The sequence below is a fragment of the Pinus tabuliformis genome, chromosome Q (assembly GCF_031772625.1).
Source record: "Pinus tabuliformis cultivar Carrire ecotype Pingquan chromosome Q, CPIR1, whole genome shotgun sequence".
Lineage (NCBI taxonomy): Eukaryota > Viridiplantae > Streptophyta > Pinopsida > Pinales > Pinaceae > Pinus > Pinus tabuliformis.
In genome coordinates, this window is record NC_142296.1 from 215,022,292 (window position 1) to 215,033,092 (window position 10,801).

The window sequence follows — 10,801 nt, forward strand, 5'->3', positions numbered from 1 at the left end:
TCCTAGGAAAGGTGATGGTCATGGAGGGAGTGTCTGTAAGGATGTCCTGTAGCCTGGTACGAGCCCTTGTCCTCATTTTGCGCAACCTCCTTTACCTGAAATGTATTCCCTGCGACCTACAATTATTTTACAGAGATTAGGCCTGTTTCTTTTTTCTTTTCTCTTTTCTCTTTTTTCCTTTTTTCTTCTTTCTTTTTTTTTTTTGAGAGAGAGAGACAGTTGGGGCGCCTCCATGAGGTTTTCACCCCCACTATCTGCCCTGGGCGCCTCGAAGAGATTTTCACCCAAGGATCTTTTTCAGTCCATTTCTTTATTTTTGAGAGACAGCTGGGGTGCCTCCATGAGGTTTTCACCCTCACTGTCTGCCCTGGGTGCCTCAGAGAGGTTTTCACCCAAGGATCTTTTTATTCCTTTTTTTTTTTTTTTTGATGATCAAGGTGTGGGTGGAATAGAGACAGAGTCCTACTCTACTACCAGCACTGATTTTTCCAAAGTTTCAATGAACTCCTGCCTCGAAAGGGGTTTCTTGTAGATTTTCAATCGATGCCCATTGACAAGCATGGAGATGGCTTCTTCATCAATGGTCCTGATAAGGACTGAACCATTTTCATTGCATTTTTCCACTATATATGGTCCTAACCATCTTGTCCTCAGCTTCCCTTTGAAATCCTTGTATCTTGAGTCATACAGTAGCGCCCAATCTCCCAGCTGGAATTGCTTTTCATTAATGTGCTGGTCATGCCATATCTTCCTCTGGAGTTGAACTACTTCTGAGTGGAGGAGGGCCTGCATTCTGTGTTCATCTAATCCATTCAGCTGCAGTAATCTTTCATGTTGAGCATGGCTGAGATCTAAGTCTAGCTGAGCGGCCACCCTCAATGTGTTGTACTCGAACTCTATGGACAGCAAACCTTTCTTCCCGTAGACCAGCTCATAAGGTGTGAAACCTGTTGTAGTCTTCCAAGTGGTGTTATAGGCCTAGGTGGCCTCAACCAGGTGATTTTCCCAATCCTTTCTGCTACTGCTCACCACCTTAGTCAAAATCCCTTCCAATGCTCTATTAGTGACTTCCACCTGCCCATTTGCTTGTGGATGATATGGGGTGGAAGTCATGTGCTTGATCTTGTGATGAGAGAGCAAGTCTTCAATCAGGTTAGAGGTGAACTGTCTTCCTTGATCGATGACTAACTCTCTTGGGTAGCCAAACTTGTAGAAGAGATTTTCCCTTAAAAACTCAGCCACCTTTTCTTCTGTCGCTGCTTTGATTGCCTTTGTTTCTGTCCACTTTGTCAGGTAGTCGGTGCACACAATGATGTAAGACCTTTTCTTTGAAGGAGGGTTGATAGGACCCACAAAATCCATGCCCCACTTCTCAAATGGCTCTAAGGTCACTTGAGTTTGGAGAGGCATTTCATCCCTTGGAGTCGGTTTCCCCATCCTCTGACATCGATCACACTGGCTGATGTATCTTCTGACATCTTGATGAAGAGTAGGCCAATAGTAGCCTGCCTGTAGAATTTTGAAGACAATCCTTTTTGCTGCAAAGTGGCCTCCACAAGGCCCATTGTGACAGGTTAGGAGGATGTCAAAGACTTCCTCCTCCCTAACACAATGCCTCAAGATCTGATCTGGGCCAAGTTTGAACAGGTTGCCCCCGATCCAAGTGAACGGGGCACTCTTCCTCACAATTCTACTCTTCTCCTTTGAGGATAGATGCGGAGGGAACTGTGCTGAGACCAAGTAATTTTCTATATCAGCAAACCATGGAGAGAGTACTAAGATAGAAAACAGGTGTTCATCTGGCATCTGGTCATCCACTGTCCCTTCTTCACCTGCAGGCAAATCCAATCTAGACAAGAAGTCAGCAACAACATTTTCCTTACCTGGCTTGTCGACAATAGTCAAATCAAATTGCTGCAACAAAAGTAACCATCTAATGATATGAGCATTTACATCAGGCTTATTCATTAAATATCTAATCACAGCATGATCAATGTGTACGAATGTTTGATAACCAGTGATGTAGTTTCTGAACTTGTTTAGGCAATGGACTACGGCCAGGAACTCTTTCTCGGTTACAGTATAGTTCATTTCTGCCTTGGACAGGTTTTTGCTGACGAAGTATATGGCATATGGTAGTTTCTTCTCAACTTGTCCTAAGGCTGCCCCTATGGCTTTGTTCGAGGCTTCAGTGTGAATGTGGAAAGGTAGGGCCCAGTTTGGACCTCTCAAGATCGGGGCGTACACCAACTTATCTTTCAACTCATCCAGATCCCCTTGACAGTCATCGATCCATTTAAACTCAACATCTTTCCCTAAGAGGCCAAACAATGGCGAGGCTAGCTTACTGAAATCTTTAATGAATCTTCTATAATATCCTGCTAAGCCTAGGAAACTCCGAACATCTCTTACCTTTTGAGGAGGTGGAACCTTCTGGATGATAGCAATCTTGTTAGGATCCACCTGTAATCCTTGCTGAGAAATTGTATGACCTAGCACAATCCCTTTAGTCATCAGGAATTCGCATTTTTCGGGACTGAGGGACAGGTTCATCTCAATACACTTGGTTAAAACTTTTCCCAGGTTAGTCAATGCTTCTTGGAAGTTGGACCCATAGGGAGTAAAGTCATCCATATAGATTTCTATCGAATCGTGGACCAACTCAGAAAATATGCTCAATACTGCTCTCTGGAAAGTAGCAGGAGCGTTGCATAGCCCAAAGGGAAGGACTTGGTAGGGAAAGGTACCCCATGGACAAGTGAAGGTGGTCTTATCTTGGTCCTCCAAGCTGATTTGGATCTGATTATACTCGCTGAACCCATCTAGGAAAGAGAAGAACTTCTTCCCTTCCAATCCATCCAACACTTGATCTATGGAAGGCAAAGGGAAATGGTCTTTATCCGTGGCTTTGTTAAGTTCTCGGTAATCTACACAGATTCTCCACTTCCCGTTTTTCTTGGGCACAAGCACTAGAGGTGAGACCCACTCACTGTCAGAGATGGGGTAGATGAATCCTGCATCCAACAATTTTTGCAATTCTTCTTTGACGTTGTCTTTAAGGGCTGGATTCATTCTCGTCTAAGGCTGCTTGACTGGTTTACAATCTTCTTTAATGTAAATGTGATGGGTACAGACCGAAGGGTGGACTCCTTTCATCTCCTTATAGCTCCAAGCGAAGGCATCCAGATGATTGTTCAGTAAGCTACACAGCTCCTTCTCCTAGGAGGGATATAGGGAGGAGCTGATCTTTAAGGTTCTTTCAGGGCCAAATTCCACATTCTTAACTCTGGGAGAGGTCGAATTAGTCACACAGAGATCCACTAAAGTGCTGGCTTGGGTACCTTCCACCAACTCCTCTAAGGACAGTGCACTGGGAGGTGGATTTTGAATCAAATTCTCAATCAAGTCATCCTCAGTTTGAGGGCCTCCCATGGTGGTTTCTACTGTGCACAATGGTGTAGAGTAGACCTCATCTTCATCTCCCTCTTCCAACCAGAGTGGTAAGTCATGTTCTAGCAGAGGTTGGCCAGGAGGGTATAGGACTAGCTGTTTGGACATAGGCCCATTCTTGATGGTCATGCTTCCAGCTCGACAACTGATGTAAGCATCCACAGTAGCTAACCAAGGCCTTCCCAAAATGAGGGGGTATCCAGTGAGCTTTGCCTTTGGCTAAAGGACCAAGAAGTCCGCAGGGTACTCCCAAGAGTCAACGGAGACCAGGACATCTTCCACAATCCCTTCGAGAGTCACAGTGGAGCGGTCTGCTAACTGCAGGACTGTCGAGGTCTTCCTTAAGGAACTCTGAAGGTTGAGTTTAAGCATAGTGTCCCTGGTCATCACATTAATGGCAGCCCCTAGATCAATCAGGGTATGGGGGATTATGGTGCCATTGATGTGGACATCAACTACTGGACTCCCAGGATCCAAATACTTTGGACAGATTACTTGCCCCAACATCAGGTCGGACAGTTGTCCTATGACATTGATAGTCGAGGCATCTCTCTTTCACCTGCCTGGGTGCCTGAAACACTTCTCCTTGATCAATTTGTTGTATATTGGTACATCTTTTATGGTCTGGAGAAGTGGTATTTTCACACACAACTGCTTAAGTTCTCCCAGAAGTTCAGTCTCCTCTGGGCTTGGTTGTGTGGTTACTATTAGTCACTCAGGAAAGGGTGGAATGGCTTTGGGTTCACTTTCCTGTTTCTCTTCCTCGTCCTCTGGGGGAGGAGGTTGGCGATCTGGAAGGACCTTCCCAAATCGCAAGTTGATCTCCTGGATCTCCACAGCATAGGTAGGGCAAGTTTTCTCCCCAGTGTATACCTGTTGGGCCTGTCTGTTGTTGGGGTTCAGGTTCGGTTGAGTAGGCATCTGGGGTTGTCTTGGAGGAGCAGGAGGTAATGGTTGTGGTTGAGCCGGTGGTGGAGGCAAAATGGCGGGAGGAGAGTTGTATTGGGCCTCCACCCCGGTTGAGGTGCATTCCACTGAGGTTGTGGCTGGACATGTGAGTGAAACGAATGAGTAGTGGGTTGAGTATGGTATTGAGATGGATAAGACCACGAAGGAGGTGCGGACTAGGAAGGATGAGCATGGGGGGCCCAAGAAGGTATGTGAGCAGATTGGTTGGGGCTATAATAAGCTTGGGATGTCCCTTGCATCCCCTGCTGGTAAGGCATGGGCCCATGCGGCCTCCTTTGGTTGAGGAAGTAGAGAGGTTCAGTGGTTGCCTTAGTCCCTTGGTACATGGCTTTAAATCTGGGTAAGGTTGGGCATTGGTTTGTGGGGTGGTCTTCCTCACAAACGAAACATACCTCTACTGAGTGTAATGGACACTCGTTCTTAGGGTGCTTCCTCGTACATCTGGGACAGAAAATGGCCAAAGCCCTCTCGGCTTCCTCTTTCTTTTGTTGGATTCGGAAAGTATCAAGTTGCATGGCAATGGTCTATCTCACCTCACTTTTGAGGTCTTCCATATGATTAGCAAACTCATGCTTGGAGAAGGCAGCACTAGCTGAAAGTGGATTCCCCCTACCTCTTTTCCGGGCTGCCCTAGAATGGTTTCTAAACACAGTCTTTATGTCCTCATAAGGTAGTTGGTAGATGTCCCCTCCAGCTAGCAAATGGAGGGTATCTAGAAGGTCTTCAAGGACTCCTCGGAGCAGAACCAGCTTCAGAGATTCAGGGTCAAGTGTGCACCTGGCTCGTTTATAGCTAAGTTGGAACCTTTCTTCGTAGTCTTCTAAAGACTCATCATTTCCCATGGTCATCCGGAAGATTTCTCCCTTTGTTTCCTTGGACCTACAGTAGTCCTGGTATTTGTTGTTAAAGGCTTGCTGCATCTAAGCCCAAGTGGTGATACTATTTCCAGGTAACCCCATGAACCAGCAGAGTGTTGCATCCTTGAGGGTAGAAGGAAAGAGTTTCAACTTTTGCTCGTCCTCAGCATAGGCATAAGTTCGACAAAGGACAGAAAACTCAAACAGGAAGGTATCAGGGTCTTCAGTAGTCAATCCATGGAAGTGAGGTAAGGCTGAGGGACTTATGTTTTTCATTTTCATGTCCCCGTTGGTCTCTCGGATGGGGAAGGTACCTTCTATTCTCTCATCATCTTCTCTACCGTTTCTGTTTTCAGCCATGGTCTCAAAAGGAATGTTTTCTTGCTCTTCTTCTGTTATAAGATCTTCGTATATCTCAGGAGGTTCACCTATAGGTTCTTCTGGGTCACTACCACCAAAGAAGAGAGAAGGGTGACTCAGTGATGTGGTGGGGGTGTTGGGTAGGAATTTTCCGATATTATCTCTGTTCCTACGAGGCATGAAAATATTTTTGGTTGCTTTTGTTTTTTTCTGCTTTTACCTGCAAAACTGAAACAGATGGAATTGCAACTAACTAAAATCTATCTTGCGGAAGTGAAAATGCGGAATTGAAATGAAAGCAGGAAAGGACTAGTCTATTTTGCTGAAATGAAACTGCGGAATTGAAATTCTAATCTATGAAAGTAGGAAATGTCTAATCTACTTTTGCAGAAATAAAATTGCAGAATGGAAATGAAATAAACTACTTAGCAGAAGGTTGGAGTATAAAAATAGAAGAAAAGCAGCAATCACAAATACTCTGACGCTTCCCCGGCAATAGCGCCAAAAGGAATGGTGGGCTCCAGTATTTTAGCAATGGTGCTGCAACTCCTGGGACTCCATTCTTTACTCTTATCAACCCGGTAGTTCATAACAAACTTGGAAGCGACGATGTTGTATGCACAAGTACTAGCTCTTGCTGCAGCTGTCACTTGGTCAGCTGGCACAAGTCTGCTAGGAGCTTAAGCCAACTTCTATGAGCTCTGAGAAGAAGCTTTCTAACTGATGGACGGAAGCTAACTCAAAGGAGGCTAATCTACTTGCAGAAGGAAACTGAAAAGCGGAAAGGAAACGCAAACCCTAGCAAACCCTAATTTTACCAGCTAATCCTACTGATGCAAGAAAGAGGACGAAAGCTACTGAAAGAGATGCCATTGACTTCTAAGAAGGTGAAATGCATGTGTCTAAACTACTTCTACAGTAAAATCAAAAAAAACATCTTTTTGTATTTTTGAGTAAAATGGCAGAATCGTCACGCATGTGCTTTAACTGGTTTTTGACTGTGCAGAGGTGGATTGGCAAGAGGGAATGCTTGCAGGAGGTTGGGAAGGTTAGAAGAGGGCCTAAGGGGTCCCTAGCACCCTTCCAGAGAGTTTCACAGAGTTTGGCTATCAAGAAACCGCTTTCGTGAGCTTCTACAGGAAGTCTGCAGGGGTTCTACAGGATGCTCTGTGTTTTCTACAGGATGTTCTGTAATTTCTACAGGATGTTCAGAAATGGGATTTTGGAGGGTGGATGGAGAGAGAAAGGTGGAGAAGTGAGTGAGGGGGTAGGATAAAGGTGTGAGGAGGTCCAGGACTTGGTGGATGGAGCTGAGGAGTGATGAGGATGGTTGGATTTGTTCAAGGAGGAGTAAAGCAATGTTGCACAAAAATTAGGGCTATGCGAGCGGATGTGGCAAACGTGAGGCAAGAATCCGAGTTAGGGATGGAGCAGATGGGATTGATGGAGTATGGGTAGATGGAGAGGTATTACAGGCGCTCTGCAAGTTATTTCTCAAACTGAACAAACAATGACTTGGAAAACCAATGACCTAGCTACGTTACTCTAATCTGACCTAAGTAACAGCAAAGGAAATGAACAGAAGTTTATTTGTACTGAAATCATGTGAAATAGCTATGCGAACTAAGAAATCATGAACCTGAACACGTAACCACAACTGGTATCAATTTCTGCAAATGAGAATCTAACACTAATGATTGCATGGAGGAGCAAAGACAATGTTTTTGTTGGCAGCAAGGTCACCTTTGTCCCAGCTCACGATCCCACTGAGGGAGAGGTGAGATCAGAGGTGCTTGATGGCATTTTTCTAAAGATCTTCCCTGTTATTAACCTATCAACTCAATCTGAACATGAAAAAAACCTTTCTAATCATCAACAATGACCTAGGTAACCAGCAAGATTTTAATCTACTTAACAGAAATTATTTTGCAAAGACATAAAAAAACAAATAACAATACACAAAGGAAGCCTTGGCACTTGGGTTGGGCCCAACCCCAAGAGCTATAGGCTCCTAAGAAAAACTCAGAACTGATGCCAAGTAAAGCTGCTCTTCATTACTCAAAAATAATCATGTCACAAGAAAGTTATACAGCAACAACTACGAAAATGAGCCGAGAAAATGACAACACTATAGTGCAAAACCCAACAGTTCAAAAAGTAACCTATGAAGGTTGAAGCCTTCTTATTTATGCACTACGAGGGTCCTAGCAGCCCTCCTTAACTCAAGGGGCTCGGCTGTTCAAACTGCCAATAAACAATCACTCTTCACAAAGCTGCTCGGCTGCCTTTAGGATTCGTTTTGGTGGCCTGCTGAGCTCTGAGGTGAGGGTGGAGATTTCGAGGAAGGGCCATTTAATGCAAGAGACACCCTTCCTACGAATCCTCAACCTTGTTCCTTCATGCTTGGTTTTCATCTGGATCATAATTGCTTGGCCTTGTTCCAAAATTTTTCCAAAAAACTTGAAATAACCACATATTAGCCTCCTTGGTAAAGTGACCACCCTCATTCGTTCAAATAACTTAAACATACTCAAAAAACATGCATAAACTATGAAAAATGGTGGATTGATGAAGAACAGTAGGCAAAATGAGCCCAATAAGTTACCCATTTTTGGGGCTCATCACCGATCGGGGTGTGATCTGGAAGTTTCAGGATCCACAAACGTCATACTGCAATGATTAAGGTCTATGGGCAGCAATCTACCACCCTCCACATACATAAGGCACATGGAGCGGTGACATCACACATACAGTCATTCAATAGGATTAAGGAAGGTGGCAGGGAGAGTTTAACATCGGGGTTTCCTGGGTATTTGTTGTTGTGGTAAGTAATTGTTCTGCCTACAAAGGAAATTTGGATCCAATCTAGTTCGCGGCAAGCTGCGGCTCTTAGGTTACGCTCCTCGTGGTATTCCATCAGGTGATTGTTGACTTTCAGTCTACTTTGGTCAATCTCTTCGGGTATGTTCTTAGTTTTAGTTTTTGTTGCCTCGCATCCATGGATAGCCACATAATTTTGCTTGTTTCTTGAAGGAATGACTATGTTCTAGAGTTGAAAGTTCGAAGGAAGCCTCACAAGGGTTTTTTGATGGAAATTGATGATTTATATGAGGGTTTATCTGTATTTTGTACTCCTGTCTTTGTTTAATATGGTATTTTTCTTTCATGTTTGGGAATTCTCTGGGAGGGAAGCTAAGCCACTCTCTATTTTCTCTTTGTCCGAGTCCCACGATGTCACTGGTATTTCTCTAGTTTTATGTTGTCATTGTTCTGGGTTTATATGGTTTAATATCATTTGTTGTTCGTTTCAAATCCTCGCCCAAAGTTGCTCATGTCAGGGTTGGTGGTATGGTTTAGGGCTCTGGAATTTGCTCCAATCCTGTTTCATTTCTCATTGCAGGGTAAGTCGTTGGTTAACTTATTGTTTGTTGTCCTCATGCCTTGATAACTTGACAGGTTCTCTTGTTCAATGTGGTTCTTGGAAGTGCAAGGTTCATGTTTGTTGGTTAACTTTGCGTCTATCATTGTGGTCTGTAACAAATATTGTTAGAGGTTTAAGATTTTACTATTTTATGGCTCATGATGCCTCAGTGAAGGGCCAGAAATCCCAGGGTTCCCGCGGTCATGGCAAGCAACAAAGGCAGACCCTTGAGGGAATCCAATCCAATTCTCCTTCAAGAAGAAGCAAAGGTCGAAAATAAACCTCTCACATCATGAGAGATGTCGCCAATCCTTACCATGAGGGAAGCTCATATCAGGTGCGTCATCTCATAGCGTGGTGGGAATCCAAGCTAAATCAGCAAGTTGTTTATACAGAAATTGACTTGGGAGACTAGAAATCTTGGCGCATAATCTCGGTCACTCTTGTGGTTGGTCCTCTCAATAGATGAAAATTGTCCATTTGATTTGGTTGATGAAAAATATAGTAGCCAAAGTGCTAGTGCACATCCCTTCGGGGTCACCCTCAACTACTCAAGGACTACCGGATTTTAGCAAGGATCATCAACAGATTCAGTTTCAGGATCAAAATTAGAATGGTCGCCTTCGTTGCATCAAACAACACATTCCCTATATCCCGCAAACTGAGCTTCTAGGCTCTAGGACGAAGGATCCAGCTCCAGTGGATTCATCTAATAGCTAGTAGCATGATGATTTCATCTATGTATTGTCTTTTGATATATGTAACAGCTACAAACTTTACTGTATGTTTTAAGTTTTTTAGAGTATAGGAAGTATGAGGACACTCAGATATATCTAGTATTGCTTGATAGGATTATACTATTTTACTTTTGGATGGCATATCATGGAGTTAGGTGGCCAACATACTTGGTTTCCCTCTAGCCAGGTTGAGGCCACCTAAACATTTGATTTCTGGTTGTTAACTTTCCCTTTCTTTGAAATAAAATGAATACAAAGGTCCTACCAAGCTTACAAAAAAAAATATTTACCTAGGGTTTTAATTGTTTGCGTAGTTTAGTTACAAATAACTTACTAAGAACATAACATGGAAGGATAAAGGGTTTCCCTTTGAATCCAAATAGTATGAACCAAGAGAGTTGAGTCATCATATTCATGTACTCCTTTTCCTTGAAGAAAATCTTGAGCATCATGAGAGAACCTCTATCTTTTAGAACCCAAGATCATTTCTAAAAAAAAAACACATTCTTGATCTCATAAAAAAGAATAGGGCTTTGTGCTTCCATATGAATGGGTATCAGAATTGGACAAGTTCCTTACTAAAATCTATGTTTCATGATTAAGTAAACTCATGACATACATTATAATAGATAAGAGCCTAAACCAATTAGGAATTCATGTAGAACCTTTGGTTCGATGATAATTCCCTAATTGACAAGATATTTCATTGGAAATGACATGGGTGCAATCAAAATCAACTCCTTCATTAAAAAAGTAATGAAAAACATAGAGAACATATCTTGGTATGTAGTGTTGGGCCTAAGAATCAACGCCTTTTTTATACTCTGCTACCTTAGTTTTAGTACTTATACCTTCATAACTTACCTATTTTTGCATCTTCTTTCCATATTTTGCTTGAACATGGCCATTTGAGCCACAAAGGCATACAGTGGTAATAATTCCAATATTTATATGGTTCTATACATTCTTCTTTACAAAATTAACATAATATGTAAATATTGCATAAA